Source organism: Zophobas morio, unplaced genomic scaffold (genome assembly GCF_036711695.1).
Source record: "Zophobas morio isolate AGI-343-1 ecotype UQ-CSIRO unplaced genomic scaffold, CSIRO_AGI_Zmor_V1 ptg000008l, whole genome shotgun sequence".
In the NCBI taxonomy this organism is placed as follows: Eukaryota; Metazoa; Arthropoda; class Insecta; order Coleoptera; family Tenebrionidae; genus Zophobas; species Zophobas morio.
Window position 1 is genome coordinate 1,575,327 of NW_026972113.1, and position 9,406 is coordinate 1,584,732.

Here is a 9,406-nt window from a genome sequence, read left to right on the forward strand (position 1 = left end):
GATTTTGCCCCTATTAATCTTGAAAAAAATTGTGAAATTTAAAGATGTTAAATTGCAAATTTCCATAGTAACGAGTTAAATTTGGCAAAATCAGTCTTATCTTATCAAGTACTAGCCCCACCCACCCGCCCCCTATTTTTTCAGAGGATATGTCATTTGCCAAAATAAGACTTTGTATATTCTGGAAATTGAGATCTCTATAAGGTTGCGAAAGAGTTGCTTGCTTGGAAATTTTGAAAATATTAGAAATTGAAAACTCTGGTTACGTTGAAAGTTTGAAAATCTGATGCGTCTGGAAAGTCATAATTCCGAAATTTAAACTTTGAAAGCTCTATAAGATCAAAAACGAGTCTGGAAATTTTGGAAATATTGCAAATTGTGGGAGCTGGATATTCTGTAAACTTTGTCAGCTTTGATAATTTTAGAATTCTACAACTTTAGACATTCAACATTTTCTAGAAAAAAATTTGAAGACGTTGGAAATTAATAATAAGGGCAAAAACAGTCTTATCTTAGCAAGAACTAGCCCCGCCCACCCGCCCTCTATTTTCTTGGAAGATATGTCATTTGCCAAAGCCAGTCTTATCTGAGCAACTCCTAGCCCCGCCCGCCCACCCCTCTTTTCTGAGGGGATAAGTGATTTGCCAAAATAAGACTTATCTTAGCAAGTAGCTAAGTAGGGCGGGTGGGCGGGGCTAGAACTTGCTAACATAAGTCTTATTTTGGCAAATGAAATGTCCTCTGAAAAAAATAGGGGGCGGATGGGTGTTGCTAGTACTTGGTAAGATAAGACTGATTTTGGCAAATGAGATATCTTTTGAAAAATCGGGGGCGAGTGTTAAGAAAAAACTGATTTTGCCCCTATTAATCTTGTAAAAATTTGTGAAATTTAAAGGTATTAAATTGCAAATTTCCATGGTAACAAATTAAATTTGGCAAAATCAGTCTTATCTTACCAAGTATTAGCCCCACCCACCCGCCCCCTATTTTTTCACAGGGTGTGTCATTTGCCAAAATAAGACTTTGTAAGCAAGTTCTAGCCCCGCCAAACAACCCTCTGTTTTCCCAAAAAAAGACTTATCTTAGAAAGCAACTTTGAGAATTTTAGAACTATAGAACTTTAGACACTTCCTGGAAATTGTAAAGACGTTGAAAATTCTCTACTCTAAAATTTCTAAAAATTCTGTAACCCCTAGAAATTCTGTAACAAGGAATTCTAGTGATACTTTGAACTTCAAAAGTCTAGAAACTCTGAAACCGCCAGAAGCACGAGAAACTTTATAAACAAGAAAACTCTATAAGGTCCGGATATAATCCTATGTCTACAAATTTTGAAAATATTGTTGATAATTCTAGTAGTTCTCAAAATTTCACAAATACCGAAGACTGCGGATATTCTGTAAACTTGCAAATATTGAAAGCTGAGAACTCTGGTAATTTTGAAAACTCCACAAGTTTCTAGATTTTTAAAAATTTTTCGATCATTCTTACTCCATTTTTCTAGAACACTAGGAAATTCGAAAGAGGTCGGAAAATTCATAGGTCTACAAACGCTGGAACCGCTAGAATCTCTAGAAACTTTGGGAAATCCGAAAATCCTGGACATTCGTCAAATTGTGGAAACTCTGGAACGTTAGAAAAGTTGGAAAATCTAGAAGTTCAAAGTGCAGAAACTTTGGAAACTTCGAAAACAGAAAACTTTGTAAGGAGAAGGTTGCTTGGAAATTTAGAAAATTGAAACACTAATCACTCTGAAAAATCTAGAGGGTCTGGAAATTAGGTCTAATTTCAAAATTTGGGAAATACGGAAGCTGTAGAGAGTCTGGAGATTTCGGTCTCTAGAAATTTTCTAAACTTTGAAAATTCTTTATTTTGGAAAAAAACTGTGTCGAAAACGCATTGAATGTCTGGAAATTTTTGAAATATTGTAAATTGAAAACTCTGATAGTTTTGAAACGCTAAGGCCCTCGATATTCTGTAGAATCCAGAAACTGGTAATTTTGAATTGTCAACTCTGAAAACCTTAGAACTCTATGACCTTAGAAAGTCAAGATTTTCTGGAAATTCTGAAGATGTTGGAAACTCTTTAAGCTCTGAAATTTCGAAAAATCTAGAAATCTAGAAATCCTAAAACGCAGAGAATTCTGAAACTCTATAAAATCCCATAGTTTTTTCAGAAGTTTCTACATTTTTTAAAATTTATTAATTATTTTTACTCTATTTCTATGGAACATATGGAAATTCTAGAGACCCCGTGGAATTCAGAAGTCCAGAAAATCTAGAACCACTGGAGCACTAGAAACTTTTGAATTCGAAAATCATTCATCATGAAATCTCTTTGAATTTTGGAAACTTCGAAAATTCTATATCCCGAAAACTGAATTCTCTATACGTTGGATAAGAGTAGCTTGCCTGGAAATTTTGAAAATATTAAAAATTGAAAACTCTGAATATTCAATAAAATTCTGAAACTGGTAATTCTCGAAAGAGTTCCATTTTTCTCTGGAATATTTGATAATATTAGTAAATTCGTCCAGTGCTTTCGAAAATTTCCAGATTTTTAAAAAATTATCAATTATTTTTATTCCATTTCTCTGGATAATCTAGAAATTTTAGACGCTTTTAGACCGCCAGAAACACTAGAAACTGTGGGAAATCCGAAAATCCTGGACATTCGTCAAATCGTGGAAGTTCGAGAGTACGGAAGCGCTGAAATCTCTTTATATTTTGGAAATTTCGAAAATTCTATATTCTGGAAATTGAGATCTCTATAAGGTTGCGAAAAGTGGCTTGCTTGGAAATTTTAAAAATACTAGAAATTGAAAACTCTGGTTACGTTGAAAGTTTGAAAATCTGATGCGTCTGGAAAGTCATAATTCCGAAATTTAAACTTTGAAAGCTCTATAAGATCAAAAACGAGTCTGGAAATTTTGGAAATATTGCGAATTCTGGTAGCTGGATATTCTGTAAACTTTGTCAGCTTTGATAATTTTAGAATTCTACAACTTTAGACATTCAACATTTTCTAGAAAAAAATTTGTAGACGTTGGAAATTAATAATAAGGGCAAAATCAGTCTTATTTTAGCAAGAACTAGCCCCGCCCACCCGCCCTCTATTTTCTTGGAAGATATGTCATTTGCCAAAGCCAGTCTTATCTGAGCAAGTCCTAGCCCCGCCCGCCCACCCCTCTTTTCTGAGGGGATAAGTGATTTGCCAAAATAAGACTTATCTTAGCAAGTAGCTAAGTAGGGCGGGTGGGCGGGGCTAGAACTTGCTAACATAAGTCTTATTTTGGCAAATGAAATGTCCTCTGAAAAAAATAGGGGGCGGGTGGGTGTTGCTAGTACTTGGTAAGATAAGACTGATTTTGGCAAATGAGATATCTTTTGAAAAATCGGGGGCGAGTGTTAAGAAAAAACTGATTTTGCCCCTATTAATCTTGTAAAAATTTGTGAAATTTAAAGGTATTAAATTGCAAATTTCCATGGTAACAAATTAAATTTGGCAAAATCAGCCTTATCTTACCAAGTATTAGCCCCACCCACCCGCCCCCTATTTTTTCACAGGGTGTGTCATTTGCCAAAATAAGACTTTGTAAGCAAGTTCTAGCCCCGCCAAACAACCCTCTGTTTTCCCAAAAAAAGACTTATCTTAGAAAGCAACTTTGAGAATTTTAGAACTATAGAACTTTAGACACTTCCTGGAAATTGTAAAGACGTTGAAAATTCTCTACTCTAAAATTTCTAAAAATTCTGTAACCCCTAGAAATTCTGTAACAAGGAATTCTAGTGATACTTTGAACTTCAAAAGTCTAGAAACTCTGAAACCGCCAGAAGCACGAGAAACTTTATAAACAAGAAAACTCTATAAGGTCCGGATATAATCCTATGTCTACAAATTTTGAAAATATTGTTGATAATTCTAGTAGTTCTCAAAATTTCACAAATACCGAAGACTGCGGATATTCTGTAAACTTGCAAATATTGAAAGCTGAAAACTCTGGTAATTTTGAAAACTCCACAAGTTTCTAGATTTTTAAAAATTTTTCGATCATTCTTACTCCATTTTTCTAGAACACTAGGAAATTCGAAAGAGGTCGGAAAATTCATAGGTCTAGAAACGCTGGAACCGCTAGAATCTCTAGAAACTTTGGGAAATCCGAAAATCCTGGACATTCGTCAAATTGTGGAAACTCTGGAACGTTAGAAAAGTTGGAAAATCTAGAAGTTCAAGGTGCAGAAACTTTGGAAACTTCGAAAACAGAAAACTTTGTAAGGAGAAGGTTGCTTGGAAATTTAGAAAATTGAAAACTGATCATTCTGAAAAATCTAGAGGGTCTGGAAATTAGGTCTAAGTTCAAAATTTGGGAAATACGGAAGCTGTAGAGAGTCTGGAGATTTCGGTCTCTAGAAATTTTCTAAACTTTGATAATTCTTTATTTTGGAAAGAAACTCTGTCGAAAACGTATAGAATGTCTGGAAATTTTTGAAATACTGTAAATTGAAAACTCTGATGGTTTTGAAACGCTAAGGCCCTCGATATTCTGTAAAATCCAGAAACTGGTAATTTTGTATTGTCAACTCTGAAAACCTTAGAACTTTACGACTTTAGAAAGTCAAGTATTTCTGGAAATTCTGAAGATGTTGGAAACTCTTTAAACTCTGAAATTTCGAAAAATCTAGAAATCTAGAAATCCTTAAACGCAGAGAATTTTGAAACTCTATAAAATCCCATGGTTTTTTCAGAAGTTTCTACATTTTTTAAAATTTATTAATCATTTTTACTCTATTTCTATGGAACATATGGAAATTCTAGAGACCCCGTGGAATTCAGAAGTCCAGAAAATCTGGAACCACTGGAGCACAAGAAACTTTTGAATTCGAAAATCATTCATCATGAAATGTCTTTGAATTTTGGAAACTTCGAAAATTCTATATCCCGAAAACTGAATTCTCTATACGTTGGATAAGAGTAGCTTGCCTGGAAATTTTGAAAATATTAAAAATTGAAAACTCTGAATATTCAATAAAATTCTGAAACTGGTAATTCTCGAAAGAGTTCCATTTTTCTCTGGAATATTTGATAATATTAGTAAATTCGTCCAGTGCTTTCGAAAATTTCTAGATTTTCAAAAAATTATCAATTATTTTTATTCCATTTCTCTGGATAATCTAGAAATTTTAGACGCTTTTGGACCGCCAAAAACACTAGAAGCTGTGGGAAATCCGAAAATCCTGGACAATCGTCAAATCGTGGAAGTTCGAGAGTACGGAAGCTCTGAAATCTCTTTATATTTTGGAAATTTCGAAAATTCTATATTCTGGAAATTGAGATCTCTATAAGGTTGCGAAAGAGTAGCTTGCTTGGAAATTTTGAAAATATTAGAAATTGAAAACTCTGGTTACGTTAAAAGTTTGAAACTTTGATACGTCTGGAAAGTCATAATTCCGAAATTTAAACTTTGAAAACTCTATAAGATCAAAAACGAGTCTGGAAATTTTGGAGATATTGCAAATTCTAGTAGCTGGATATTCTGTAAACTTTGTCAGCTTTGATAATTTTAGAATTCTACAACTTTAGACATTCAACATTTTCTAGAAAAAAATTTGAAAACGTTGGAAATTAATAATAAGGGCAAAATCAGTCTTATCTTAGCAAGAACTAGCCCCGCCCACCCGCCCTCTATTTTCTTGGAAGGTATGTCATTTGCCAAAACCAGTCTTATCTGAGCAAGTCCTAGCCCCGCCCGCCCACCCCTCTTTTCTGAGAGGACAAGTGATTTGCCAAAATAAGACTTATCTTAGCAAGTAGCTAAGTAGGGCGGGTGGGCGGGGCTAGAACTTGCTAACATAAGTCTTATTTTGGCAAATGACATGTCCTCTGAAAAAAATAGGGGTCGGGTGGGCGGGGCTAGTACTTGGTAAGATAAGAGTGATTTTGGCAAATGACATGTCCTCTGAGAAAATAGGGGGCGGGTGGGAGGGGCTAGTACTTAGTAAGATAAGACTGATTTTGTCAAATGAGATATCTTTTGAAAAATCGGGGGCGAGTGTTAAGAAAAAACTGATTTTGCCCCTATTAAATCTTGTAAAAATTTGTGAAATTTAAAGGTGTTAAATTGCAAATTTCCATGGTAACGAATTAAATTTGGCAAAATCAGTATTATCTTACCAAGTATTAGCCCCACCCACCCACCCCCTATTTTTTCAAAGGATATGTCATTTGCCAAAATAAGACTTTGTAAGCAAGTTCTAGCCCCGCTCACCCGCCCTCTGTTTTCCCAAAATAAGACTTATCTTAGAAAGCAACTTTGAGAATTTTAGAACTATAGAACTTTAGACACTTTCTGGAAATTCTAAAGATGTTGAAAATTCTATAGACTCTAAAATTTCTAAAAATTATCTAACACCTAGAAATCTAGAAATCCTGAAAGCGCAAGGAATTCTAGAGATACTTTGAACTTGAAAAGTCTAGAAACTCTGAAACCGCTAGAAGCACGAGAAACTTTACAAACAAGAAAACTCTATAAGATCCGGAGATAGTCCAATGTCTGCAAATTTTGAAAATATTGTTGATAATTCTAGTAGTTCTCAAAATTTTATAAATACCGAAAACTGCGGATATTCTGTAAACTCCGGTAAGTGGTAATTTTGGAGTGTCAACTGTGAAACTTTTAGAACTTCATAAACTCTAATTTTTCTGAAAATTTTGGAGACGGGGAAACTCTTTAGACTACAATTTACAGAAATTCTGTAACTTCTAAAAATAGAAAAACCCTGAAATCCCAAGGAGTTCTAAAACTTACAAAGTCCCATAGCGTTGTTCAAGGGCTGCACTATAGAGTTCCATTTTTCTCTGGAATATTTGATAATATTATTAAACATTCGTCCAGTGCTTTCGAAAATTTCCAGATTTTTAAAAAATTATCAATTATCTGGGTAATCTAGAAATTTTAGACGTTTTTAGACCGCTAGAAACACTAGAAACTGTGGGAAATCGGAAAATCTTGGACATTCGCGAAATCGTGGAAGTTCGAGAGTACGGAAATTCTGAAATCTCTTTATATTTTGGAAATTTAGATCTCTATAAGGTTGGGAAAGAGTAGCTTGCTTGGAAATTTTGAAAGTATTAGAAATTGAAAACTCTGGTTACGTTGAAAGTTTGAAACTTGGATACGTCTGGAAAGTCATAATTACGGAATTTAAACTTTGAAAACTCTATAAGGTCCAAAACGAGTGTGGAAATTTTGGAAATATTGAAAATTCTGGTAGTTGGATATTCTGTAAACTTTGTCAGCTTTGATAATTTCAGAATTCTACAACGAGTGATTGGTATTTAAAGGAAGTTATAACGTTTCCCACAGTTAATGTCACCTAGATACAAATTGTAATCTGGAAATTGAAAACTTTATAAATTTGGAGAGGAGTAGCTTGTCTGGACATTGTGGAAATACTAGAAATGGCAACTCTGGTTACCTTGAAAAATCTGCAGACCCTGAAAACTCCGAATATTCAATAAATTTCGGATTTCGGATTTTTGGTAAACCTGGAAAGCGTCAACTAGCAACTTTAGAGAGTCTGGAAAGTCACACGTTTTAAAATTTTTAAAATACGGAAATTTTGATCGCTTTGGAAACTTTGATAACTCTCTATTTTGGAAACAAAAAACTTGCAAATATTGAAAGTTGAAAACTCTGGTAATTTTGAAAACTCCACAAGTTTCTAGATTTTTAAAAATTTTTCGATCATTCTTACTCCATTTTTCTAGAACACTAGGAAATTCGAAAGAGGTCGTAAAATTCATAGGTCTAGAAACGCTGGAACCGCTAGAATCTCTAGAAACTTTGGGAAATCCGAAAATCCTGGACATTCGTCAAATTGTGGAAACTCTGGAACGTTAGAAAAGTTGGAAAATCTAGAAGTTCAAGGTGCAGAAACTTTGGAAACTTCGAAAACAGAAAACTTTGTAAGGAGAAGGTTGCTTGGAAATTTAGAAAATTAAAAATTGATCACTCTGAAAAATCTAGAGGGTCTGGAAATTAGGTATAATTTCAAAATTTGGGAAATACGGAAGCTGTAGAGAGTCGGGAGATTTCGGCCTCTAGAAATTTTCTAAACTTTGAAAATTCTTTATTTTGGAAAAAAACTCTACGAAAACGCATAGAATGTCTGGAAATTTTTGAAATATTGTAAATTGAAAACTCTGATAGTTTTGAAACGCTAAGGCCCTCGATATTCTGTAAAATCCAGAAACTGGTAATTTTGAATTGTCAACTCTGAAAAGCTTAGAACTCTACGACTTTAGAAAGTCAAGATTTTCTGGAAATTCTGAAGATGTTGGAAACTCTTTAAACTCTGAAATTTCGAAAAATCTAGAAATCTAGAAATCCTTAAACGCAGAGAATTCTGAAACTGTAAAAAATCCCATAGTTTTTTCAGAAGTTTCTACATTTTTTTAAATTTATTAATCATTTTTACTCTATTTCTATGGAACATATGGAAATTCTAGAGACCCCGTGGAATTCAGAAGTCTAGAAAGTCTGGAACCACTGGAGCACTAGAAACTTTTGAATTCGAAAATCATTCATCATGAAATCTCTTTGAATTTTGGAAACTTCGAAAATTCTATATCCCGAAAACTGAATTCTCTATAAGTTGGATAAGAGTAGCTTGCCTCGAAATTTTGAAAATATTAAAAATTGAAAACTCTGAATATTCAATAAAATTCTGAAACTGGTAATACTCGAAAGAGTTCCATTTTTCTCTGGAATATTTGATAATATTAGTAAATTCGTCCAGTGCTTTCGAAAATTTCCAGATTTTTAAAAATTTATCAATTATTTTTATTCCATTTCTCTGGATAATCTAGAAATTTTAGACGCTTTTAGACCGCCAAAAACAGTAGAAACTGTGGGAAATCCGAAAATCCTGGACATTCGTCAAATCGTGGAAGTTCGAGAGTACGGAAGCTCTGAAATCTATTTATATTTTGTAAATTTCGAAAATTCTATATTCTGGAAATTCAGATCTCTATAAGGTTGCGAAAGAGTAGCTTGCTTGGAAATTTTGTAGATATTAGAAATTGAAAACTTTGGTTACGTTGAAAGTTTGAAAATCTGATGTGTCTGGAAAGTCATAATTCCGAAATTTAAACTTTGAAAACTCCATAAGATCAAAAACGAGTCTCGAAATTTTGGAAATATTGCAAATTCTGGTAGCTGGATATTCTGTAAACTTTGTCAGCTTTGATAATTTTAGAATTCTACAACTTTAGACATTCAACATTTTCTAGAAAAAAATTTGAAGACGTTGGAAATTAATAATAAGGGCAAAGTCAGTCTTATCTTAGCAAGAACTAGCCCCGCCCACCCGCCCTCTATTTTCTTGGAAGGTATGCCATTTGCCA